Here is a 27,798-nt window from a genome sequence, read left to right on the forward strand (position 1 = left end):
GCGATTTTGAAATGGTACTTAATTTAAAGATGAAATGTCCATTATAAAAATAGACTGTAAAATAACACCAATAAAGGAGCCTATGGCTAAACTTTTGTACTAAACAATGTAGCGTAAACAGAGACTTGGATGCTAAGTTAATGCCACTTAGTGGATTGTGTAGCTTTACCTCTACAATGGGAAGTTTATAGCCTTGACAAATATATTTTTAGGCTTTGATATTTTACGGCCTTTCTGGATAAATCCTACGCTAGGCACCATATAGGCGAAAATATCTTTGCTGAAAATTTCCGCGTAGAGAGAAACTCTCATGTCATTCCTAAATGGTCGAACGTAAAAACAAACGAACGGTCAAAAAGCAGATTCGATCGATAGCTGGAAACTACGATTAAATCTATTAATAACGGATTTTTTTAAAACTTATTTCCTATTATTCTATCAAAAATAGCGGTGCATCTATTTATGGTTCTTAAGTCGTTTAGTTCTACAGAACCGGTGTACTAGTTCGTTCTATGTCGTGAAACCAAAGGCTACTTACATACGTACTCGTACGTTTTAAATCTGGTATGAAAAGAGGATGAATATTGATACCTATGCGAGTGCCCCCCCCCCCCCCCAAGTCGAAATATACCAGAAGCTTTACGTAACCTATCCAATACGATAGACGTGGATCGAAAATTTCATCGATTATTAAAACAGCCTAATATTGACTTTTTTTTGCCTTCGTCTTTTTCCAGTACTAGCAAAGCCTGTTCGGATATTGTAGATCTTTACACTTTAAAGAATTTCTGATTAAAGGTATGCTACACCAGATATATTAAAGCACAACGAAGATATATTAAAGAAGAAAAGGAGGCTTTGGCTGTTTTATGATATTTCCGAACAGTAAACTTTCTGCTATGATAGATTAGCTTTATTAGATAATACGCTAATGGGTTTTGCTCATTATTTCGGCCAGTTCTGTGTCTGTCTCACCCAGCAGAGGACGATCGCGCCCAGTTTCACTCAAGTTGCATCTAAACCAAACGAGCATAACGTTTTCTTCCGCTGTCTATTTTTGTCCACTCCTTTTACAATTTAAGGTTCTTCGAGGCAGTCCGAAGACAAGTCTCTACTTAGTGCAGACGTATGGCTGAGAAGGTACGGAACAAAGCGTTGCCCATTTCTTTTTTTAATAGAGACATTTTACGATGTTGGCATTTGGTAACTTGTGCTTCTTCAATGTTCCGTAGAGCGAACGACAGACAGCTTCACATAAAGCAAGCGCATGCCAACTTTGCGTAGTATTAATTTAACAAAACAAGATGTCGTTACTTCAGTTTAAGCCAATGTTTAAGCCCTACATTTGTAGATGCTGTAACGTCAGTTTGTGAATATAGATGTTATAAATTGTTTTTTTTTTTCCCTAATTATGTGTAAATGCGTGCATTGTGGCACTAGAGCTAAGTTAATTTGTTTCGTATATTTAGTTATTTACTAATATATGTTTTTACATATCAGTGATTTCATATTGTACATCAGTTTTCACTTTTTACAAAATTGACATTGCCATGATGACCAATTACATAGTCGTACGTGTTGTTATCGCATATATATATATATATATATGTATATGTATTCTCTCGATTATTTGTAAGAAAAGACAACGTCGTGTAAGCGCAGTTGCTTTTTATTATCGTTAGCGTCATTATGACGGATAGCGGCTCACTTAACGGATAATCGTATCGGCTCCGTTGAACGTTTTCCGATTTCCACCTGGTGTTCTATTGTCTGTACAGCATCATCATACTATCGCTGTTGCAACTAAGAGCCTGAAGCGTATGAAGTCGCAGTAAAAGAATCATCAAACGAAAAGATGGTGCCGACATCTTGCGGCATACTGTCTGCAGTTTTAGTACGAGTGTCAACATCGACGAGTGAAACTGGGGTGAAAAATGTTGGAAGCTTAGCTGTCACCAACTTCTGTTTGGATGCAATAAGTAAGATATCCTCATCGAACTGTGACGGATAAACTGTCGTAATTCCCGTCCGAACTATGTGTCAATTATAAACTAACAATTTTCCGACAGCGTGCGTAAACGAGACACATATCGGTCTATATTTGCACAGGTTCCCATTGGATAGGAGCGCGCAATCCCTGTATCGGCACTCAAGGTATACAAAACTCACTTCATAGCTTCTCTATTCGCGTACCTGTAGCTGGTGGGCATAATTCTAACCTGTAATAATCGATTGCAAACGATCTAAGGGGGCATATGTAAGCATACGTTACATACTTCGAAAGTGTTGTTACAGTTTTGAAAAAAAAAAGCGGGCATTGGTGCACAGACACTTAAAAGTACGAGCGGGTGTTAGACCGCACGGAAGTCAATAATAAGCACGGCGGTTGATTTACATGCTTACGTCTCATGTACATAAAACAATGGGCATATAGCTAGCTACCAGTTAACGTTCCACAATGGAATGGAAGAGAATGAACAGGAACAAAAACATAGTAATAATAGGCAAAAAAAATCACAGGCATTTTTGAAAAAGCGTCCAGAAACCAACTGAAACTTTAAGGTCGTGTTAACCGTAGGTATATAATACGTTCTTTACTCAAAGTAAACGCAAGTGATAAATGGGAAAACAAGGCGTGCTTCAAATTTGCCAAGAGGGTACAGCAGTGGCCATTTCATTAGGCATGCTCGATGCGCCCTTGTCATGCCCTCATGGGCATCTACCATGATCATTATCATTGCCAAAAAGCCACTACTAGCAATTTTCGACTTTCAGAAGCCACTTGATACAGTCCACTATTAACAAATGCTCTCTTACGCTACATATTCCAGAAAAGGTGTATCTACTCTAAAGAGGGATAGATAATTGTCGAATCACAAAACCTAAGCAGAAGGATGGAAGCCATTATGTTTTCGGTAACCGCAGTTCATCGACTCTTATCCACTGAGCACTTCGAGATTAAACTTCTATTCGTCGGCTGAAATAAACTGAAACGTCGTTACAGCCAGTGGCTATTAGGCTAATTCCCGGCTGTCCCATGGTGACCGTAACAAGTGGCTGGGTCAAAGTTATGGGTCTGACATTTTCTGGTCCAATTGTAGATACGTGCCTGACTTTATAGTAAATGGTCCCACTCATGGTCGCTATTCATCAGGCAATTGGTCGGAGGTGGGTGATGTAACCAACATTGCTTCAATGATTGCATTCGTTTGTCTCTTGCAATTTGCTTTGCAGCTGCGGGTTGACGGCGTATCGCCGGTCTTTCTTTATTTACCTCAGTTTGGGTGGCTGTGATAGCCGGCAGTTTGTTAGCAGCTCAACCGGCGTGAATTTCGGTTAGAGCACCTGTCTTCACTGAAGACCCGCCATCGGAGGGCCGTAAACAGCTACAACCGAAACGGGGCCGTCCAGTCAACCACAGGTGGTGAACCGTATGTACATTGTACAGCTTTCTGTGATGAGTTGCCTTTCTTCACTGCCTCGTTTTTATACATTTTCCCACACTTCTAACGTCTTCCTATCATCAACCAGAACACGCATCTGTGGCCTCGAAATGACTCACCCGTTTGAAATTTGTGTGCGTTTGTTGAAGTGCCCAGTAGATCCATTGGTTTTTAGGCAGAGAAATGAAATACCGGACACATCAATATATATATATATATATATTTATATGCATAGTATACGAATCGATTGGTGCTATTTCTGTCCCGCATCTAACATTGATAAAGAAAAAATGTTGAATTTAGATTAGAAATAGATGTTATCGTTTCAATGGTGTCAGGTAGCGTTTGCATTATATTATCACATCAGAGTGTGAAGACCTCCTGGTCTTTCTTGATCTTTATCTTGTGCTTTGTCTCGCTATTGAAAAGGAACATTATCTTCCATTATCAATCGACAATTCAAACCCTCGGCCGTGGCTGATATGCCTACGTATGGCACGTTCTACAACGTATCACAGTTTTGGCAACCAATTGGGCTTTGATCTGCTTTAAAGCTCCACCTCTAGATTCTTCCTGTAAACTAATATTGGTATAGGACCTTACCACCATCGCTGTTGCTAACATTAGTTGGCTGATCGTTTCTACTACGGCACTACAGGTGCCACCTGGTATTCACTACGCGCATTTCTAATGCTTTGACTCTTCGGTCAAAAACGAGCGAGTTTCTCTCAAAATTTTGATGGGGATGATGTTACAACAATAATCATAAGGCAGTTGCTGACAGAGCGGGAAACACGTGGCAAGCGTGAGCTAGTACCACTCCGCCGCCGGCGTATTACAGCGACCCATTCAAGTACTACTTGTTGTGTCGGCCATCGGGCGCTTACCACCCAAAGGGAAGAGAACGCAAACAAAATAGATACGAGATGGCAGACTAGAATGACAGGGCGGGAATAACGGAGTTGGGATCTAGCCGGCTACCAAGTATATCCATCTAAGGACACGTTCTACTTTTACCTTAGGCTGACTAATGGAGCTTAAAAGCTATGCTCCTGCGAGCCGAAACTGTTGAAGGAATTAAGGTTGTTATAATGACTATTAGAAAACCGTTACAAAGTAAATTGTGACTTGATACGTGAATACTTTACTTAGCTCTTACCTACTAAGGTTACCTAAAGAAGCAATGTAGGCCATATTGAAAGAAATTTATAAACCAGCCTTTACTATACTAACTTAAGACGCGAAGGTAGCAAACTATCTGGCGCACATCTTTCTTATTAAAGCATAATTAATAGAATATTTTTCCGTCGTACATTAATGAGTTAAATATTTTTAATCTTCATTTTTCCTGCGCTGAGTTTTTTGTTGTTTCATATGATAAAGCACCGCTTAGCTACCGATAAAAGTTTATTTGTATTGTTTAAGTGTACACATTTTCACATCGTTTTATGAGCGTAATGAGACTTCGAAATAGTTATGGCAAGCTCTAACTTGGATCTAACGCCTCTAGCTTAAATAAAACCTATGTATAATTCTCTTAGTAAGGAGTGAATAGGAGATACATTCGATTGACAACTTTCCCTGTACAATCAAAAGACTGATATTGCCAGCGAGTACGGCCTAATAAGCCAAAAGTTCTCTTGTATGCCAACCACCCACTTGAAATTTGAAATAGCTTGGTTCAGATTAAGAATAAAGCGCTACTAGCAAATGAACGGTTAATTGCTAGTCAGGTAGATCAGTACATAGAGGTCACAATGTTGTTACAAACAGGTTATACAGGAATGGTCCTAGATTTGAGTTTTCTCTTAGATCATAACGACCTTCGGTACAATATTTCCTGGCCACATTCAACCCACTCACTCACTCACTCACTGCACGGCGGTCGAAAAATTTGGCCAAAGAAATACAGGTTGAAAAATGATCCTATACTTCTTAAAAAAAAAAATGGCCTTAGAGGTGGACCACCTATATGCTTACACTACATAGATTACAATAAACAGGCCGTGACATATCAATATATGCAGTGCATAGAATTGAGCTATCTTATATTATTCTAAAGTAAACATTTTTACTATATACAACGTCTCTCCGATATTTGTAAATTTTCGAAAAAAAAAAAACTGTCTTTGTTTACTTTGCTTGACCTTGATCACTTGACCAGAAGGCGAGCAAGGCGTTAGATAAACAAAAGGCGCTCGTATCATTTTCTCCTCGTTCCATCCAGTTTAAATTCGCTTCACGTTCTTGTACGTTTCAGCACTACACCTTTTGTTTTTATCGTGGGACCTGTCTGAGCAAGGACAACTGCATGTGTTGATTTTTGTTTCAATTTTTTTTTTAGTTCATAGCAGCAGACAGACAGACAGACAGACTGCTTTGTAGCAGTGATTTTATGCGCCTCTCACAAAAGTGCGACCATTCCGTTAAGTCTATGGGAAAAATAGAGGAGGGCAAAGACGGTCAAAATTAATCTGTTATTGAAAAAAAAAAACTTCAAGACTTGCACTATGTTTTTCAGCAAAAACTGTTGGAAAATAGTCAAAGTATCTCTCAATGTTGCTCTCGACACGCGTAAAGTCTACTGGAAAAGTGAGCGAATGATAAGATCAGATGTACAGCGCTTGAGCAGAACCACTGTACTCAGGCTAACAAAGTAACATATGAATTTAACGAATGAGGGCTAAATTTTGCCACCTCCTCACCTTTATCCGTGTGCATGATTAAATTCAGCATGTGTTAGAATGTCTTACTGCTGTACATGAAGAGAAACCACCATTGAATAATTGTAGTGCTAATGGCCAAAATTCCCCCTGCAGCACACATTTATGACCCTATCATGCTTATCGTTATCAGCTGTCGTTTTGGTAATCGATTACGACTTTCGAAAGCAGCATAATTTCTGTATTGCCCGTAGACAAAGAGATTCACTCGAATACGCTACGTTCAAAAACACTTAAAAACATCCGAATAAAAGCACCCCGATCGCCATATACGTGGACTTGGGCATTGCATTCAACTACACACTGACCTATCATGTTAAGGTCGTTTTTCAATTTCTCCCCTTATAAACTATGCTGTTACATCTATTCGTCGTACTGCTATACGCTAGATACCATAAACTAAAGTTCGCTCGAGGAAAACATCACCGTGCGTTCATGTGAGTTCAACATGTCAAATTTTTTTTGGTCTCCCCCATATAATAATACTCTACAGCTATCTATTGTTTTTCTTTCGTGTTCACCATTATTACAATCACCAACGTCTTCGGTTCTAGTTTTATTCGAAGCTGATTTGTGTCTCATCATCACCACCACCACAACATGTCTCAATACGTTATATAACTTGATATATATGTGTATCAAATGTTCTTGTAATGTATCATTGCAAGATTGTTCTGTTTTGTGCCCGATATATTTTTCAATAGGGATGCAAGAACTTGGCTAGTACCAATTATTTTATACTTAATAGAAAAAAAGTGGCATTTCGACAGCGTCATCGAGATGTTCATAGATCTTCGACAGGACAGAGCATGGTCAAAAGAGACAAAGCACGTGCTTTTAATTTGTTAAGTTTAATTTGTTAATTAAGATATGGAGGAGGGGCGAAAGTAAAAGTCACTCCTGTCGTGAATTCTTCAAATTTAACACAGGCTATTAGGGGGAGTGAAAACAGTATTCTAATAACAGCAGATAAATGCTGTGCACTATAATGGATTTCGTTGTATACTGTCGCACTTCACAGCATAATACCTAATAAATAAATGAGCTTGCCCCTTGGAATTCAAATTTTAACAACGTTCGTAGTTATAGTGGGTCGAAATCAATACGATCGGCCTGAATCTCAGCCAACTTGTTGGCTTTGTTCCCAATTTACTATAACGATAGAACTTGCGTTGATCTAACATTCATTTCGTTGTTAGACGGACGTATATCACCAGCATACATAAAGTATCTCATTAAATCACTGAGAGATCAGCTGAAACGTCGGGAAAACATCTATTCACACAAAAAAAGACGTACCTATCTTCACGCGAAAACGTTTTTATTTGTTCTAAAAAGGAACGAATAGGCATTATGGTAGGTAAACAACAAAATAATTGTAGCCACTCAAGGACACCGGGACAATCTTTTTGATCTCGTCATATTATCACCTAACCGGCGACTGGATCCTTCCAACATTCTCTTTAACGCTACGGTGAGCGCTGAACGTTGTATTAACTTAACTTTCCACGAGCGGACTGTTACACACGTACACATCCTGTTGTCCTATTTACTTCTCCATCTAACGCGTCATAGCTCCCCATACTTGAGATCTGTACCTTGTGTTGTTGTTTTTGCTGCTGGATGGAGGATGTTAACAAGGCCACAAATGGGCTTCCTCCAAAATTCAAACACTGTAACATGTATACAGACCAAACCTGTAATTAGCACACTAAATGGGTCCACGAAATTGGGCTAATGTTGGAAAAATTCGAACTTTTCAACATACATTTTTCATACCCTACATACGATAATCTTGTTTTTCGCTCGACTGGAAAGCACATCTCGAAATATGCCGCCTTATCCCGGAATTGTGGTAGTGATCTATAGATCTGGGTATCTCAGTGACGGTTGTTGGTGCAAAGGTTTACTTTCATTACTTCCATTTTGATGGGTTTCAATACTAAGAATGGTAATAATAATGCAATTCGTATATGACTTATTAACTAAGACATAGTGGAGAATTGCTCTTCAAGCGGATATAGCTGCAACAGGTGTATAACTTTCAGCAGCGGATCCAATAATAGGCCGGTGCTATGGTTTTATCAATGAAGTGTAGGGGTACAGCAACTCTATTGTTCAGAGTAAGTCTATACAGAGCCCATTTCTAGAAGCCCATTTGCGCCATCGATGCACGTACGCACCTGTCCCGTCCCGTTAAGTGGCAAGAAAACTGTTCGGCACACGATTGTCTTGACACAACCGGTCAGTTAGATTTTACCTCGGTGAGTCAAGGTCAGGTAGAGAGAAGTCACTATGACTAAGGACGAACGTTCATCGCTGTATTGGTAGCCTAGTGTATTTCTACGCAGTTTGCTCTGTTTATCGACTTTGGGTGCTACTCGACAAGGACAGATCGGACAGCAGGACCTCACCCTGGCTGGCCCAGGGCTTAACAATGTCCGCGCCTACACGAGTTAGACAGCTGAATGTTCCATGGACACTTACCAGTTTCACAGTACATCTTACCCTGCTCGTGTATGTCTTTGATAACATTGGATCTCGTTAACGTTGTTATAGAATTCCAATAGCGTTGGCCGTTTGTATCAAAATAATGCACGTTGAGTTCACGTGTTCTTGAATTAAACTTCATGTTATAAGAAAAATTGATAAATTATGACTTCATTAGATGCAATAACCTACCAGTCGACGCAGATCTTCTAAGTACGATAGATACAGTGTCTTTTCTTAGTTGACGTACCGCCTGAATGAAGGCGATACCGCAAATGAAGGTGATATTAATAAGATCAGGCTTTTTACTACTAATACCATTCTATAAAATAATATTCACCTTCTGTACAATGGCGTAACATTTACCACTTGTTTTCAACAGACCAATGTAGTGGTAATATCGTGTATAAGAGGTGCGGTAAATCAACGAATCGAACATTGCGCACGATAGTAGACGTGATAAAACACGCGAGTGATCGCGTCCGCTCAGCCCACAACGACGTCCATGATGATAACAATAGCAGCAGTTCGACAGGGCTACAAAATAATAATTTTTGAGTCGATATTTTGGCTGTCGCAAACCTAATACTATTGTTGGCCTACCTAAGAACGTAGGCTACAGGTGTGACCTAAAGTACTGGCAACAATGTCCAAGCTGTGTTTTGGCGATTTTACCTAAAAGATGGAACGCAATAGAAATTGTCAAAAGCGCTTTTATCGTCGCTTTTTTATGGTACAACACCTCCTTTCATATCCACCATCATATCATCAAATACTCATAATCGTACGAGTAAAAACGGCCACTTACGCCACCCGTAAAATTAATTGGAAGGTTTGTTGACCGTCCAAATTAGATGTATAAAGGCTTTTTGAAATATTAAGCTTCATCAAAGACTGGTAATGGTCGTTCCCGGAACATTCTCTCTGCCTTAACCATGCCTTTGTATTTTATTCATCATGAAGTTGTTTCTTATTAATACAATTAGTATTTTTCAGACTGCAAGCGGCTGCCTTGCACTGCGGCAGTTCTAACAGAAGCAGCTGCTGAAGCAGACCTTCGCTATCTGAGTCTGCGTTCGCGACGTATTTTTTTACGATACAATGATAAAATTAAACTCCATGCCACATCCTCGGTAAATGTTTTTTTTTTTTTAAATCGTTTATCATGTAGTCATTAGTAGTATGATTGGTTTTCTAAAATACAGATTTACACTATAAAGATACCGTTGAGATTTACGTCATAGAAAACAGCATTTGAGGAAAACGGATCACGGACAAATCGTGAATGGCCGAAAGAGGTAGCCAATGAATTGGAAGTGGCCTTTCAAGAAAAGTAAAAGTTGGCAAGACGATTTTTAATAAACCGTTGGTGATCCTAGGAGGATTCGGTCAGTCAGGCCACAACCGATGGATTGAGTGCACGTTACGAATGCTTCAGGGCAAAAAAGGATCGTGAAGAGGTGTCAGTTTTGTTTGAGGAAATGTAAACTTGAGCCAAGTACACGTATACGCACCTATAAAAGTTAGATCGTTGAGATAACAAAGGGTTTCGATTAAATATTCTGCTTTTTAAGGAACAGCTATAAGTATGGATTCATTTCTTCACATCAACCCACACTCGTAAATCTATCAACGGACAAGAACTACTTGATTTATGATCCAAAATTTAAAACGGCTTTTAAAGATAATGTTGTTAATAGCTGTTGCTGACATTAATAGCCTCCAGTCCGCAGCGGGTAATCTTGTCTACACAAGGTTGTCCACGTTCTTACGTAAGTCGGACAATGGGATCCCTAGCGAAGCTGTCAGTTATCAGAGGCTAGTCATTTGAGGCTCATCATTTGTGCGGCACGTTTTAAAATCTATACACCCGCGGACCGTGATCTTTCGAATAACTTCCTCACAGAAAAGTACCTCCGCGACAAAACTACACATACGGATCTTGTGCGACTACGAGGCGAAGCGCAGCTTCCGTAGGAGTTTGCAGAGAGGCTCAAAGACTGCAGGTCATAGGGCAGGCCAAAGGTTGACTGATGGAACAGTTAACGGCGGTGCCGAGGCTGAAACATTCAGACTGAGGCCTAGCTAAGAAAAATAGTTTATAATGACAATCCATTGCGATTAAGGTCGAGGCCAACCAGGTCACTTCGTGTTATTGAACCCTCGTAGGGCTTGCTTGTCACAAGTCATCACTAGGAAATCAACAGCCATGTATGTATGATTGTATACAACACATGCAATTCCCAGCGAGGGAATTCTCCTATATACGTGCAATAGTTTATACTGTAATAGTAATTTTTTCTCTTTAATTACCCGACCTCATACACAATAGCTTTCCAGGCAATAATATGATTTGCTTAGCGCTCGTTTTGCGTCAATTTACATAAAGAAGTTATTAGTTAAGTAAACATTCCGTTACCAATGTATTTCTTTGTTATTACAGTGTTTGTGGTGGACATGGATGCAAAAATTGTTTGATGCTTTTATTTAAATTCCATAAACCTAATTGCTCCTACATGTAGAAGGAGAAACAGGTGATAAGGTCATCTCGTTATTTTACTTCGTGTTTGAGTCAAACATGGTCTACTAAGAGATTGTCCGCCATCCTTATAAGCCGGAATAAATCCCAATTTTTAACGACATTATCGACTTCTCAAAATGAAAAAATTAATTTTACTAAACAGTTTTCAAATAAGATGTCTTCATAGGCTAGTTTTTGCTCTTCTTTTTTTAATTAACATTCAACGTCAAAATCATATGTCGATGACGTGTCATAATTAGAATATCCAGAGTATCAAGATAGTACTGACGGGGAATGAAGGTCTCACGAAAAAGGCGGTGTTCGACGATCATGTCCTTAGTAATTCGGCTTGTTTTCGAGAAGCCAGAAATTTCGGATTTGCGAAGGGTTACATGTTGTCAACATCAATCAAAAAAAATCAATTATCATATTGATTTTGCGCTTCTCCGTTTGCACGCACAACGAACATCGCGTTATTTTATATTATTTATGTATATATATAATATAATATATTATAAACGCCGTTCGTCTGTAGTGGTAACATACGATAGAGACCTGGTGGGCCATATGCATTATACTAATTAAATACTTGAACAGGTTCGATTTAGTGGGGATTGCGCGAAAAAACCCCTCGTACGATGCCGGGGTAATTAATACGGTGGAGACAAACGAATATGTAATGACAGTCAATCTCGATTATATTCCTGAGCTTCTTGGACCACGATATGTATGAATCATTGTAGATTTTTTTTTTCATGCTGAAACATACGCTTGAACCCTTCGCGAGAAGGTCAAGATCTAAGGTACCATGAAAAACTGCTAGCAAATGTCCACTAATTGCACAAAACCATTATTTCTTTTCTACGTAACTTACTGAATCTACCAGTAATCACGGTCCGAAATGTCTTCACTAGAACATAATCTCAGATCTTACTACTAGACGCTTTGTTCATCTGCGAGCCCTCTGGCCATACAACAAACTCACTTATGGCACGTTCATGTCCATAGACGATCTGTTTGCAGGCTTTGGCCTGGCGAGGACCACTGTAAGCGCTAGTGATGCTAGTAATACTCCTTCTGTATACCTGCTCTTTTACATATCTACTTGTGTCGCCTGTAAAAGACGTAGATGAACCAAAGAAGAAAAGTTGAAGCAAAGTATGGGGCAGTGACCAGAAACACATCGCATAGCACTGGCACGCTCCATCCTACTTTAACAGTGAAACATTTTGTTTATCGACACACGAGCCACTGGTTCTTCCTGCTACAAAAACTGGACCCCATACACTCGGCCATATTCCAGGAATATCACATTGCTACAATTCCGTTGGTCGTCTCTTGCTGCCTAAACTGGCACAAATTTGCTCCCAGCTTTCGTCTACAAGTTCCTTTTAGATCAACATTAAAGATCAAGTCGCGCATTACCAGGCAGCTATGTCTTCTGATTTTGCTAGTTAGCATATGTTTCTGATCTGCGTAGAAAATTAAGCTTTTTCTAAAGGTAGCTTCCCTTCCATAGCCGCTCGCCAGCCTTTTGTCGGACATTTTGTTATTAGTTCTATCAACAGTCGCGACAGCAAACTGTGCCCCTAGCGCACGTACGCTCACATAGTCCGTTTGAATAACAACAAATTAACTCTAACGGACGGATGTGATTTTGCGGTGGTGACGGGTTTGTCTGCCAAACTTGGAAACATGCAAAGGTCTAATTTGTTCAAATCCGCGTGAAGACGTGTGCCATGCCCATAAATGCGATAATTTAGAGTAAATATCGTTATTAGAAATCATTCCAGCAATGTTAAATATACGGCCCAAAATTAATACGTCCGGTACTGCCGTTAAGCATCACTTCAGACGGACCCAATCTAGGATTATTCGGTTATGAGAGCAAGATTTTTTTATTGCATTAAACAGAGGCATCTGTTTTATAGATACTTCTTGAAAAAAAAACATGTGAAATCAATCGTTCTCAAACGATATACCTCTGTAAATATGAGACCAGATAAACACCAATGCACATTAATTCTTCCAAATCACTACGTTGGTATGAAATCCATTGATATAAAATATCATGGATTGCAAGAAAATGCTTCCCATCACACTTTCGTGCGCTTGTGTGGAACCTGACTTTTCTGACCGCATCGAAGAGGCTTGTAGGAAACCTGCTAGGGGGGCCCTTACCTATGGTATGGCTAGATTTCAAGAGAGCTTTTTCTAGAGTCACATTTGGACCACCGCTTGCCTTGAGTTGAGCATGCTATGGTGGGATGATGTCGCGCAGAATGTCTCGGAGACTCGTAATATCGCCCTCGATGTAACAATTAACCATTGTTCGAATACGTTTTGCTCTCTCGACAAGTCTACATATGTATTCACTAAGAATAGCTCCCCCCAAAATGAAGCTTATTTTGCTCATCGGATCTCTGTACCAAGCTGCGCGCATAGTCACTCGCAACTGGAGATTTTACAATGATTCTTACTTAGCATTAACATTAAGGCAGAACTAGAATAGGTATTACACTAGCTAATTACTTCATAATCCCTATATTATGGAAAAATCCACCACGAAATCGGAACACTTCTCTAAGTTCATTCGCAGAAGCCGACAACTACCTTAGTACACCAAGGTTACAATTTTTAGGTCTATTAAAGGCAAAAAAATAAAGAAAAAGGGATAAATATGCGGTACATTTTATTCAAAATATGTAAAATTCAGCCAGTAAACAAAGATCATCAGTTTCTGGAAGGCAGCGCGGTGTCTAAGAAACGAAAACGTCATATATTCACTGAATACTCGCTGCAGACGAAACGTCTCGCTCACTGTGAACATAAGCTTGTCAAGCTTTCAAGACAGAATTAGTCAAACTATAAGTAAAGCAACTCTTAATCCGCCGTGTGTTCTGTGGAAGCAACAGGAACCCACGTGTTCTCCTCTGTTGCCCGTTAACGGCCCGCGTCAGTGTCTTAGGGTACGCGCGTTCGATCTAATTATACATCTACTATCAATCGACTTTAGTTAACGTTAGCTGAGTTTAGAAACCGTACAAGGCCAGAGGCAAGGCGTGTGGAATTTACGCCGAGTTTAAATGATTTAGTTTACGTCTTTATACAGTTACAGTTAACGAATTCAATTCATGATCTTGTAAATTTAAAAGGAAATCATCATCGTATCGTAGCAGTAATTAACTGAAAGAGAACGAAGCACAACTATCTTCGCTAGAATGATTACACAGCCTTGCAATTTTTTTCGGGTACTGATGCTCCTCGATAGGCTTCGCCTTACATGCCAGTACCCCGATATATCTCGTTTAGGCTAATAGAATCAATTCTAGATACAGTAGATAAGTTGAAGGACTCACACCAGAGCGTCGTTTACAACCAGGAATTAGATATTTACTTTTGAATGGTTAATCCCCGGATTACTGGAATATAACGTACTGTTCGGACCGATCGTATTCGAATAGTGAACCGCGGTAATCGTCAGATACATGTGGCTAGCGCTAGTCCAATCCATTGCATAAGAATATACATCCTCCGCACATGGCTGTATTGACAGCTCAATTTAGCAAATGCAACCTCATGGGTAGAAAATTATGCCATATGCAGGAATTAACTATTGAAATCTGTCACATAAATTATGTTTCGGTGTCAAGGACAAACAACAAAAGAAATTTCTCACAAATGAATCATGATTGCTGCGCGACGTACCACAGAATCAACAACTTTGATAAAAGACCACGAAACTAGGTGGCAATTCTGTAGCAAGGCACTGTAAACATATTTTAACTTAAGTATATCGTAGATAGGTACACCGCGCAATGATGATAGCTCGGGCTAACTGCAACTTGCTTTTTGTAAGCTGGAATTTATTTTACTCGAATAGCAAAACCTCTGGCTGAAAAAGCCAAGGTCGTTTGGGTCCACGATAGATGGAATTAAATGACGATAAAAGAAATTCTTCTTCTGTGTGACACACCATTATTAATTAAGTTCATCATGACTGAATATAAAGCAACTCCAAATGACTTCTGATATATTCTTTAGATGAGGAATAATGCAATGCTACTTTTTTGATAATTGATCTAACTTGTCTAAAAACAAAATGTTCGAAGCTCAAGTACCATATCCTGCTGACACGATGTTTAGCTGCGAGGCTGCGTGCCGTTCAGTGAGATTAGTAACACAAGCTATATTTATTCATTAAGATTTTATTGTTTACGCAAAAAATATGGCGAAAATATGATGTCCAATATCAAAGAAAAATCAGCCACTATAATATTACTCATGCGATAGATAAAGCAGCGTTTCTCGAGCGATTTGTCCTTAAGTTCGGCCTTCAAATACCGTAGTACAGTACATGAATTAAAATACGATATCCTTTCGTACGCGCTTTCAATAGAGCGAAATTATCTGAAAGACAACTCTTTACCGCTTGGTTAACGCTACTTGTTTGGATAAATGAATTATCATAAATATTTAGAAAACAAAGATTTGTAAAAATATCCGTGATAATGTTAACTGGATTCGAACTTACATTGGTTTCACAATGAAATATATTCTTATTTTAACTTCAAGATAAGAGACGTTCCGGCCTTACAAGTGTGACACAAATTTTATCTGGAGGAGAAATAAATAAGTAAGTAAGTATAAATATAGGATCGTTTTCGATATATATATATATATATATAGACCCAAATTGGGATACACCTTGGCGAAGAGCTTGTTGTAACTGGCATGCGTTCATCCGTTACTCGTTGTAGCAGACGAAAATCAGTCCATTTGGATCAAAGGTAAGTGACGAAATTTGATGTGAGCAAACGTACGATGTTACGGGTTATCCACGAAGGTGGTAAAGACCTCTGGCACATAGAATCAAAGTCTGATAGATGTTCTCTGAGGACAATAAAGCCAGGAGACTTAACCGGCGTTACTTGCTAGTCAATTCTCTTAAGAATGAAGCAACAAATCGTTCTCGAATATTCTGTGACGATATTTATTATCCTTGATGCAAAAAGTAACCTCAGAAATTCTCTGTGGCTTGCTCACGATCCAAAGAATGCGCCCATTGTGGCAAAACAGATTTTCAGCTAAAATTCAACAAAAGACTTAATCATGTTCTGGGTGCAAGGTTAAGTAAAGGAGAGGTCGTACTATCATAATTCTTTTAGAAAGGCGAACGCATCACTAAAAAACTTTATGAGACAAGGTCTCTCATAAACCCAGTCCCAATGGCATGGTAAGTGAAACCTAGTAAGCATCATAATTTGTTTCAATTACAAGAAATATGAACAATCATCCCATAGGCAACTCAAGCGATCTGTGATCTACATAAACGCCTTCACAAAGTGGTATAGTAATAAATCATAGATTTTATCGTATGTGTTTTAAGCGTAAGGTTACACATATCAGAATCGGCAAATTTGCTTAAGTTTGGCCAGCCCATAATCTTTCTATAATATAAGCTATATAAGCCCATAATCTAACCACAGACACCGATAATGAGACTTGTATCTTCTATGCCCAAGCTAATTTCCCACCTAACACTAATAAAAAAAAAATATTATTACAGGCAACAAGATAAATAGCCATACTGACGCAAACAGGAGTCACATTCCTTTTTTGTTACCACATAAGGCATTTCTAACGAATGTAGTTCTCATTTGTTAACGAGCCTCTATCAGTTCAAATTAATGATTCAAACATTACCTGGCTATAAACGTAACGATTAGTTCGCCTAACTCACCATTGTTATATACATTTAAATCACGCCGCAGATAATAGCGTAGTCCTACATGTTCCAAGATGTTATGTCATTTCCACCAGACTCTCAACTAGCCATTCAGTAACTCAAAAACTTTTTGCCGGACTTCTGCTGCTTCAGAATTCGCTAATTGGCCGTTGGATTCGAGTTAAATGACAATTCACTATGAGTTCCATTATAAAATGTTATGCTTTTATACGTGAGGGATATTAACCGGAGCTCTGCTATACGGGCGTAGCCCGCCCGTTGGATGCAGCGGGCGTTGCTTTGTTTTATATACATATATATATATATATATACATAGGGCAGTGATTTGAAGAATTTTTATGCACAAAAAAATAAAAACATAAAGCTGATATAGACTTCTTTTTCCTTACAGGTCTGGCTCGTTTAACAAGTAAAAATCCAATGCTCTGTTGTAAATAATCTGTGAAGGTAGTGTGATTAAGGTGAAAAAGAAAGAGTATTTTCGTTTAAAGTGTTGGTTAAGTAATTTTATCAAACCCAGTTACAAAGATCATTTTTCTAATAGCTGCTCTAGAGTTATGAATTGTGCTTTGGAAAATGAAAGATTATTGAAAATTTTCCGAGTTGATAAGTTGTTTCGGATTAAAGAATCAGACTATCCATTCAAATTTATTAACATTATGGCGTTTGCTTAAATATTATTGGACAACGTAATATTACAAATCATTTGGTAATGGTAATTGGTTTGTGAATCAGTCAGTACAGGCCGTAGTTATATTACGCTGATAATCATGGCGTCGTGACGTACAGTTGTTATATATCAATACTGGATTCATATCGCCTGTTTCTAGTAACTGGACAATACATATACAATGTATAGTTGCTCCCTGGACAGACTGAGCGTGTTTAATCATTATTTCTTCCAGAACAAAGTAACTTTTATCGTTGGCTTTAGAAACATAATTTTTCAGACTATTTGGGGCTCAAGCTAAATGCCTGGCTCTAAAAGCAGTGATATTCGATCAACAAAGCAAGAGAAGCACACGTTTAGCAAACGAAGGTAAGTGTACAAAGCCGCTAATTTAACAAAATCCCAAGCAGACTATGTTCTGTTTGTTCCTGAGAAGCTCATTCTGACCTTCTCGGGGTTAACTCTGTGGCACCAGGGTTGCCATAGGTGTTCGAAAAATAAGGATCCGTAATCGATTTTCGCAAAACAGACCACCGGCAATAATTTTATTTGACCTCACACGACTATATTGCAATTCGTTTCCATAACTAGCTTTCTTTATCAATAAGGCGATATGAAGTTCTAACTTATCAAACCAGAAGACTAGTTATAAAGCACTAAATGGATAAAAGGTGGTTTACAAAAGAACCTCCACTGAGTCTAGTTGCCGATCTTATATATTTGTTTGTATCTGCTTCTTTTGTGATTCTTCTGATATGAACATGCTGCATACCCGCAGTTCGTGAAAAGTAGACCCCGTTATCCGTATGTTAAAATTCAGGCTAGTGTTATTACTTCATCAACTATTCCGCCATAGAATATCACTTCCGCTAGTAACTCTTCTTTTCGGTAAAAGAAAGTCAAAATATCATGTTGTATACGTATAGCCTTCTATATAACACCTCTATTCCGTCCATTTCAACTGTTTATAGAATCGCCACAAGGCTTTCTACTCTGTCACGCTATAATCTTTAATAGTGGTCACGTAGGTCAAGAATTTTAAGACTGTCAATAACAACAACCCAGTCACGCCTGAAGCATGTGCTGTTAGTGATACAAGTGGATCGCAGTTTGCCTTGCCTCCAGACTTGAATGGAGAGGTATGGCAATAAGCCGGTCTCGTCGGGCGTTCCCTAGTGGCCAGGGTATGCGTTTCCATAGTTGAGCTGCAGCAGCAATAACGATAGCAGCGCCCTTGTGCTCGTCATTTCGTGGATAACTACAGCGGAGCGTTGCCTAGTGCGCGACAAAGATGCCAGCTAACGAGATACAAGGGCTCATACATACAACGAACGAGTCGGCGCCCTCCGAGAGCAGGCAGAGTCGTCGCATCGCGCGGTGGACCCAAGCACCGCTATACGAGGTTGGTGAATGATACTAGCGGCCGTGCTCTTCGTTCGTATAGTACTAACTATGTGCTGCTGGTCTGCCATTGAGCACTACGTTACAGCCAACGGCTGAAATACCCGCGTGCTTGTTTCTCATTGCCATCGCTTCTGCCGCTGAGGCTGCCATATAGGCGTTTTATGCTAGTTGCGCATTTAGTCAGTTGTCTTCGTGTTATGCTGGCCTTTAGTGGTAGTTGTAATGGTGTTGATAGTGACGCCTCTCTTAGCCTGCCTTTCCGAACACGCGCTGCAGCTGACTCTCTGCGCGGATGCCAATCGAGGGCCAAGGATATGTCTCGAACACTCGGCAGCACAACCCATATCAGCTGGCTAGATGGATGACTTGTCTGACGGCGACAGCTATAGCGTCTACGGCTGCTGGATGGGAGTCGACAGCGAATTGTCGGTCAATACGCGACAACTGCCACGGCAGAATCAACTACACGACGATTGTTATTGTTCCGTGTTCGATTATCACCATCGCTAGTCTGAGGTACGTCAAACTTTACAGCACGAACAAAACAGTACGCAATACATATTTGTGCGCCCACCCGTATTAACCTGTAAGTGTGCGCAATTACTTCTCGAGTCGTAGGATTATCAATACCATCTTTATTGATTATGTGAAATTTGTTAGATGAGTATTTACCATTGTTCTCACTCTTGTGCTTCCGATAGCTCGCCTGACGTAGTATGTGCGCATTACTAACGGACGATGGGCTTTGTAAGCCAAAGGCTCTATCGCGATCGGTCGACAGCATTAATGGCAGCAACAATCAAACGGACGTAACAGAGTGACCGAATGAACGCTTAAGCGTTGGAACGTATGCATTTCAATAGACATGTGTGGGCGGATGAATCAAGTACGAGACTATGAATATTTCCTACTGTATTCGGGAACTGTCGAGTTTACTAGGGCAAACGCTCGCAGAGCGCAATGGCAGAGCGGTATTTACCGCAAATGACTGCGCGCGGAACAATCACCGGTACGTACATGTCGTTGCCAGTGCTTTCTTTCGGACAACGACAACAAGGCGATAGAGAGAAGACATGACATACAAACGCAAATATTTATTGTGGGTGTCTCGCTTACAATAAGCTATGTGGGGGCTGTAAGCATGGCCGAGATTATCTAGGCAGATAAGGTTGACACTTACGTTCTGTTCTGAATAGCAATGCTGCTTTATCTGCTTCGTGATGGATGTTTACGCTTTCTCCTCTGAAACTGGATCAAGGGCGAAGGGAAACAAGAGAGAGAGCGGATCAGGAGGTTTGTTTCTGGGGGATATCTTGGGTGAATGCGCTGGCAAATGGAAGAACATTGGCTTCAATGGTCGCTTAGTTCATTCATGCAGGCGTTGGCCATCGATTGGACCGCATACACAATGTTCCGTTACGTGTTACGATTCGCAAATAAAGTCATTGGCACAACAAGGTCGTGTAGATGTACACATAAGACATATTTGATTCCTAAACTGAAGCATATATCGTTTACGAGCAACATTGATGCACATTATACATGTATAATGTTATTATTCTGCTGTTGCTTTTCGGTTATTGGTGCCTACTATTCATACGCAACGTGTGCTTCCCGGTGCGTAAACAGGAATCCATAATTAACACAAGTAAAGCGAACATTACATGGTACACAAACCAGTGTAACATATGGGTATGCTGGCATATAGTACATGATACTTAACACGTATACACCCATATACGCATGCGTGGAAAACACATTGTTAAACGTAAAATTTGATTGGAATCGGGTCGCGGATCCTGTTCATTAAGCGAGCTAACGCTATTATTTCGCATAGTCTCGCGCATGTCCGAAAGTGGCAAAGCAAAAGTTCATTTAAATAAACTATGATATAGTGCGTAGCACCAAATCTAAAGATTTTCGAATCGTTGACGGAGGTTCCTGTAACATTGTTTGTAACACCATAACATCTAGGTCCACACACAGTGTTGCCCTTTTGATTTCCGTAATATTGGAATTGTTTAAAATTAACTCAACCAATGATAATTCATTCGTGTTCTATAGCATATCTTCATATTTGTTAAACCGCGATATCCAAGTATCACCTTCCCTTTCTTCCTTAGACAGATTACAGTATAGACCATAACAGCTCTGGATACGTATACATAGGATTAATGATCGTAATTGTATAGTCTGGTACTTTTTTTCTAGAAAAAAAATGTCTACTAGTAATAGACTTAACCTAAGAAAGGTGGGTTCAAGATGTGCTTGCTGACTCCATCCGCCCCCTTTTTTCCTTTTTATGGCTATTCTGGAGGAAGCGGGAGCTCTCACGTACAAACCGTCTGTCGCGATTCCTTGCATTTTTTCTGTTTGCAGTAGCGTTCATCTATTATCAATAGCTATAATGGCTGTCTGACGTTAGTCTAACGTCACTTAATACACCTAGGCCGATTGAACCGCGACCGAAGCCATGCAAAGCAAAAGATAAAGCAACAAATTAGATCTTTTGGACGTTGTATTCTCTAGCTCAAATTAAATGTATAGTAGGTATTTTTTTGGCTTGTCTTCGAGTGTATTTGTATCTACCAAACATAGTGAAACAACCCGTAATTGTAGGTGAAGCTGAAATTTGATTTTTAATCAGTAACGTTTGTCGTACCTGGATATTCTACTCAATGGATAGGGTGTCGATGGTCTCTTAGGTAACTGCTGTGAGGATTCCAGAATAGTAGTGCTAAAGTTAGGAGTACTAATTTATCGTCTGCCCGCAGCCAAAAGGGTCATCCAGTCTTTTGGGTGACGGCGCACGTTATACTAACACTCATAAATGATATATATGTTAAGGAAAGATGACCCCACCCACTTACGATTAATTTGTATTAACCAGTATATTTACTAAGCTTATTATACAGATCTTATTTCCGGTAGCGTGCGTGGGTGAAGCGCCTCTTAGTAAGGCTAGTAGATGAATAGACTTGTACGCTGCTGTTCACATTATTTCCTCTGTGTGTTAGTGGCGTGACTTCATTTCGGTCGCCTTTCTGGCGAGAACAATTAAAAATGTAACTCATTAACAATAGATCACCTTCGATCCTTAATGCACCAGTCGGCAAACTCTGCAATGCTTTGCATATATAATAACGAAAGTAATAGAGGACCATATCTCGGCAAGCAACCCACCGTTAGTGCTGCTAATGGCTTTATAGGTTTTCGCTTGCTTTTTCAACTAAGCAATTCACAGCATTTGATTTGTGGCTATTCTAGGGTGCATTTTCTACCTTGTTACCGCCTTGTTAGAGCAAAAATCAATCCTTTCCGTCACCCAGGAATCCCAATTACTGCTGCAAAACATATATCCAATGTACAAATATCTCTACGTTACCATAATAATCCGTTTTGTTTTCTTGGAAAGTTCATCCAAGTACGATAGGTGTAAGCGTGTTATTTCCGAAATCCCCAAGAACAAGGTGACCGGCTATCTGAGCCCCGTTGTTCACGAATTGATAAGCTACGCGAAATCTGTCCAGTGTGTGGACAAGTATAGCAGCTTAATGCTAAATCTATTGTATCAGCATTTCAGAGGCGCCGACGACTGTAGCGTTGCTAACAACGTCTTACAATCATTTACCGCCATTAATCCGTTTCTAAAACAACAAGCGTCACGCAAAAGGCGTGGCAGATACGTCGTCCGGTAGAAGATGATTGGCGAACAATGAAGAGCCTTCGAAAATTTGCCATATGTTCGCTCTGCGCGCGCGCGCGTGGGTGGCAATATTATCATGGGTCGCTTATGATGTAAACGAATATTGCAAACCAAAGCCAATAGGTCAAAAATGAACGATTTAGTTTATATATATATGCCGATTTCGACATAGTGCGTAGTGAAATTTTGACGTTAACCACCTAGTTGCATTTGAAAATGTTAAACACTACGTAGAATTATTGCTTAAGAAGAAATCGGTAGAAATCTTATTAAGTGATGGTTTCACGAAAGGATGAAAAGACGGTGCTTAAGAAAACACCAACGCTCAAAACTATATCATCCGATCTTGTCCTGTTGCTACTGCAGGATCGATCACCGATAGCATAAAACAAGTAATTGTTGCACGCTTATCAGAGTCAGAATGTTTACTGGACATTGTTCGCACAATTCGAAATATTGCATCCATATCGTCGTGTATCGCCTAAAAGAAGCTATACGCAGTCATTGGTCAAAGTAAGCAACTTATTTTTCACCTGATCTCTCTCAGATGTTTGCGGAGTTCCCTAGAATAAGCTAAATGCACCTATTCCCTTTGGCACCGTCCTTCACAGCGTGGAGAACAATTTGTTTTACATTCTGTTCGTTGAAACAGATCCATCCACTCAGTCGTTGCTAAGCCAAAATAGATTTCATTTTTCTTTTGTCGCTTGATTCAATGCTACAAATGACTGCACTGTCCTGTGACCAGCCCATCGTTATTTGACACACGGCACTTCTTATGGTGTTGGTGACTGTTCATTGTGTTACGCGTCGCCAGCACAATATAAACTTTGTTTGTTGCCCTGGACGAATTTACTTTTGCAAGCCATACACAGATGACAATGCAGTCTTCATCTTGTTATTACTCGCTCTTCTTGTCGGTCTATAGTAGGTCTGAATTAACCGCTATAACACCCCATTTGCGTGGACATCCTGGATCGAAGAAATTACTTGGAAACTAGACATGTATAACTTATAACGGGTGAACAAGGCTTTCATCGGAAGCTCGGTGTAAATATGTCCACCCTGCTTCTTCGCCGTACGTTTTATTCACCTCGATAATAAATCCGTAAAGCCTATATATGAATTCGGCTGTCTCGAATAACTAAAAAAGAATTTGCCTAATCAGTTGAGCAATACACATTATTATTACTATTATTATTAAGAAGATACCTGTGTATACACCATAAAGCAGGAAATATAGTGGAGTTTAAACAAATCCCAACTGCACAACATCCTTTTGTGCACCGCTGTCGTCGTTTTCGTTAGCTATACATGACGCAAGAATAGACTAATGCTATGGCATTGTGTTATTCTTCCGTGCGCGTTTACAATGTCATTGTCCGCCAACGAAAGTTACAGTCACTTAACCGACGTAAGCAGGTGCAAGAAGAGGACAAAAGAACTTGTTATGTTACACTGCGTAACTTCTCTATTCGAAGGAGGATCGCGAAAGGCTGAACGCAACAGCCAGCTGAAACTAATTGTCCGATCTCAGTACTTCGTAAATTTCTTACAATCGACTGTTTGCGTTTTGCGTTACCGACTTCACCTGGTTTTACAGTTATCGAAGGATATCGTTAGTCCCAGACAGTTCAATATTCTGTTTATGTCAGAGCTACTATCACTGCGCTCCATATGCAGGTTTGCTTTCTTTATCGTAAAATAGCGGATTAATGAATTATGACGCTATTTCTATCGTTTCTGGAAAAAAGCTAGCACCTGCTTTGGTGTGACGACGCGTGCTATCTAAGCTCAAAGGTTAAGGTTCTTATTCAAGTAGGTATAGGCCTGCAACTAATACACGCTTTTTTGATTCATGCGACATCACCATAGGACAGCCCTCCACATTCCTGTTCTCGCACTTCAACAGTTTCTAACCACTGACAAGTCCTCAGCTCAAGAAGCATGTCGACTAGCATCGCGTATCGAACACGCGGGCAGTAATTTTGACAAAGCAGAGTACAGATGCATCCGTCCGATTACCCTAAACATATTTATTCTTAATAAGTACGAAATGTAATGATCACCGTGTCGTAGACAAAGCTAACGGCAGAAAGATCATCCGCTAGGGCACCTCGAAGATATATTATGTGTGCGGATGCGTGCCCAACTCCAATTTTGCTATTAACGATTTAACAGAAATGTCCTAATGTTGCCATACAATTATCACATGATGGCTGACTGATCGCCTTGGTCAACCACGCGACCTGATAGGAGCTTTCGAGTTGACCGCCTGTCTATTCGACTATCGTTACGGACGATGCAAATGGAATGGTACAATGATCATCACCTCCCTGATTACTATTCGTTGTGCAATTTATTCAATCACGCGAAACATACTCGCCGATGCCTGTAGTACTTGGTCAGTCAGTCAGAGTAGCTCGGGCCGCCATTTAATCCCTCCTTCGGCCGCAGCATTCACGCACCTCCGATGAAATTCTAGCCGACGAGTCCTAGTCCACGAAATGGGTCTAAAAGCGGCCCTCTTTGCTCCGGAAGGGGGAGACAAGCGTGTTCTAAGAAGCTCGCGTTAAGAGACCATGCGCGACGGGTAGCACGACATCTATTTAACTCGGGAATATGATGGAGTCGATGTTATTATTGTACTACTACAATTCGAAATCAAATACCGGTTCCATCATGTACTGTTCCGTTACGACTAGCGTTGCTAATTCTTGACAAGTGATGTATAAAACATCTAGAATAGGTTGTTAGACTCACCCAGTCTCTGATATTCTGGAAAAATGTCTGAGCAAACGAAAGACACAGGTACAGCACTAATCAGCTGATCTGAGCCGTACATATGTAACACACCGCATAATGTAATACACCCACCCGTAGCATACAGCTAAAGATTCAGATGAAGAAGACTCAAACACGTGTCATCTTTCGAATGCCTCCTCGCTTAAGTGCATGATAAGTAGGGAAAACGATTTTTAAATAAATTTTATACATATAATAAAATGTAATAGCGACTACGATTGACGACTGCTGATCCTGAGCCATAGCACGAGTTCGGCAGGCCGATTTAGGCTGATATTTTTCTGCTAAACTGTTAATAGATATAATAATGACTCATCCTTTGAAAAACTGTGCACTGTTTACGGCTGTTAATTATATGATATACCAATAAATCGAAAGCGGAACATTGACACGTACTCAGACGCGTTTCTTATATCACATATAGTAGATAAGCATACACACCCATATTAAAGGCTAACCCGCTAAACTCAGCCATATCATTAACGTACGTCGGCACATGATAACAGGTCATTTCAGTAATTGCGCGATGGCTCTGCTGTTGGTGGACGTCTCTGTGTAATCATCTATTAAAAAAGAAAGATTTCTACTATTTGAATAAAATAGAAATGGGTTCCATTCTATCGTACTGCTTCGAGCCTGTAGAAGGTTTAAGCTGCCTCTAATGCAGTTTGATCAGTCTTTACAGGGCGGTAGGGCAGAATCATAAACATGATGCAATGCATTGGGTTAGTGAACAGTGGCATGTAAATTGATAGTTCTTCTGCATCACACTTTGCCAGAAAAGGTGTTAAGTGATTATGTACCTCGAAGAGTCGTCTTACGCTACGACGTTGTTCATTGTTCCTAGTAACAGGTTCCTGTTAGCTTTGTCGGCAGACACGGGAGCTATCAGCTACTTAATAACTTAACCGTACTTAGTTGAAAAATAAGTTGCATGGATATTTTATTTAGTGAAATTGATTTGGCACAAGTAACAAACGGCTCTATTCATTTCTCATTGACCGTTTCGTCAATTCGACGGCAATTAACTGGAGACCGACCGTAACAGTTATGACATTGGTACTAGTAGACGCAATAGTTGTGAGTGAAAATCGTAGCTACAAAAGGCGAGTAAAAAGCAGCCTGCAACAGATCGTGATCCACTTTTGATGCGTTTTCAGCGATCGCCGAGCGTCGCTCGCCCACAGAAAGACATGCGATGTCAAGCAAACAACAACAATAACTCAGATTGTCCGTTCACTGACCGTTGCTGATGGCAACGCTATCGCAAGACAGAACTTTTTCACCTCGTCATTAAAGCAAAAAAAAACAACAACCGGCACCGAAAAAAGAACATTCTGAAGCTACTGAACTTGATGACGACTAGTCGGTCGAAAGGCCACAATACCTCGACACTGTTTCACACGACGAAGCCATGAGGCTGAGCGAAAAATAGAGAAGTTCCGTCCTGTGACGAAACATTACGTGGTAGAGTCATAGTTGGAATGAAAAATTAACAGCGTTTGCCGCTGGAAAAACTTGGCCTATTTATGCAACAGCATTGGAAGAGCCATTGGACAACTACAACAGGTTGTATTCAGTCAAATACATTTAACTGCTTATAAGTTTAACATCACAACCGATATGTAGTCTAAAGCCCATTCACCGTAAACTGTCAAAATAATCATCGATCTATAATGAATCACTATTATTCAGATTTGTCTTCCACAGATAAATGAAATATCTATGCTAATTATAATAGACGACTACATTCGTGTAACGTTTATTGACATCCGTAGTTTTTCTTTTTTTTTTTTCAGTTTATTGTACTTCGGTGTTTAGGTGGGCATAATGCCTGTTATCGACCTTCGTTCCCACGACAGCGAAAGCCAATGCATAAAAAGTAGGTTCTTCGTTCGACACTGGACACACTCGTACGATTTCACTAGTCTACAATTGACGCGCCCGCTCAAGGATTCTCTAATTATCAGACGCAAAGAAATCAACAAGCAGCGTCCCAGCGCTGAGTTTTTTTTATCTTTCGCTATATTTGATTTAAGAATATGCTGGGTTCGAATCAAACTGAATGAAGATTAAAATAAGATAAAGGAATACAGATACTGTTAGACCCGACAACACGCTTGCTGTATTTTGCACACATATAAACAGATGTAAATAAGGAATATGGCAAGATTTGCACAATGAAGTAACAGTGACAATCTCGCGTTTGTAATTGGCCGTCTGATGTGCCGTATGTCCGTACTATTTAATTATTTTTTTTATTTTTTTTATTGTATTATTTATAATA

The 27,798-nt window shown here is 39.9% G+C and overlaps 1 protein-coding gene and 1 long non-coding RNA gene across 3 annotated transcripts in view; one reads left to right on the plus strand and one right to left on the minus strand.

Annotated features, from left to right (window-relative positions):
• Positions 1 to 27,798, minus strand: part of LOC111262136 (uncharacterized) — a 111,417-nt gene that overhangs the window by 79,850 nt on the left and 3,769 nt on the right. The gene's annotated exons all lie outside the window — the stretch shown is intronic.
• On the plus strand, positions 18,864 to 27,792 carry LOC111262141 (uncharacterized). Of its 2 annotated transcripts, XR_002681419.2 has the most exons (5): positions 18,864 to 18,998; positions 19,277 to 19,516; positions 19,702 to 20,009; positions 26,672 to 27,080; positions 27,311 to 27,792. It is a non-coding gene; the product is annotated as an uncharacterized LOC111262141 (long non-coding RNA). The 2 variants fall into 2 exon arrangements; XR_002681418.2 differs by having other exon boundaries at positions 18,864 to 19,516.

The sequence above is a fragment of the Varroa jacobsoni genome, unplaced genomic scaffold, assembly GCF_002532875.2.
Source record: "Varroa jacobsoni isolate VJ856 unplaced genomic scaffold, vjacob_1.0 scaffold_629, whole genome shotgun sequence".
NCBI classification, from domain to species: domain Eukaryota; kingdom Metazoa; phylum Arthropoda; class Arachnida; order Mesostigmata; family Varroidae; genus Varroa; species Varroa jacobsoni.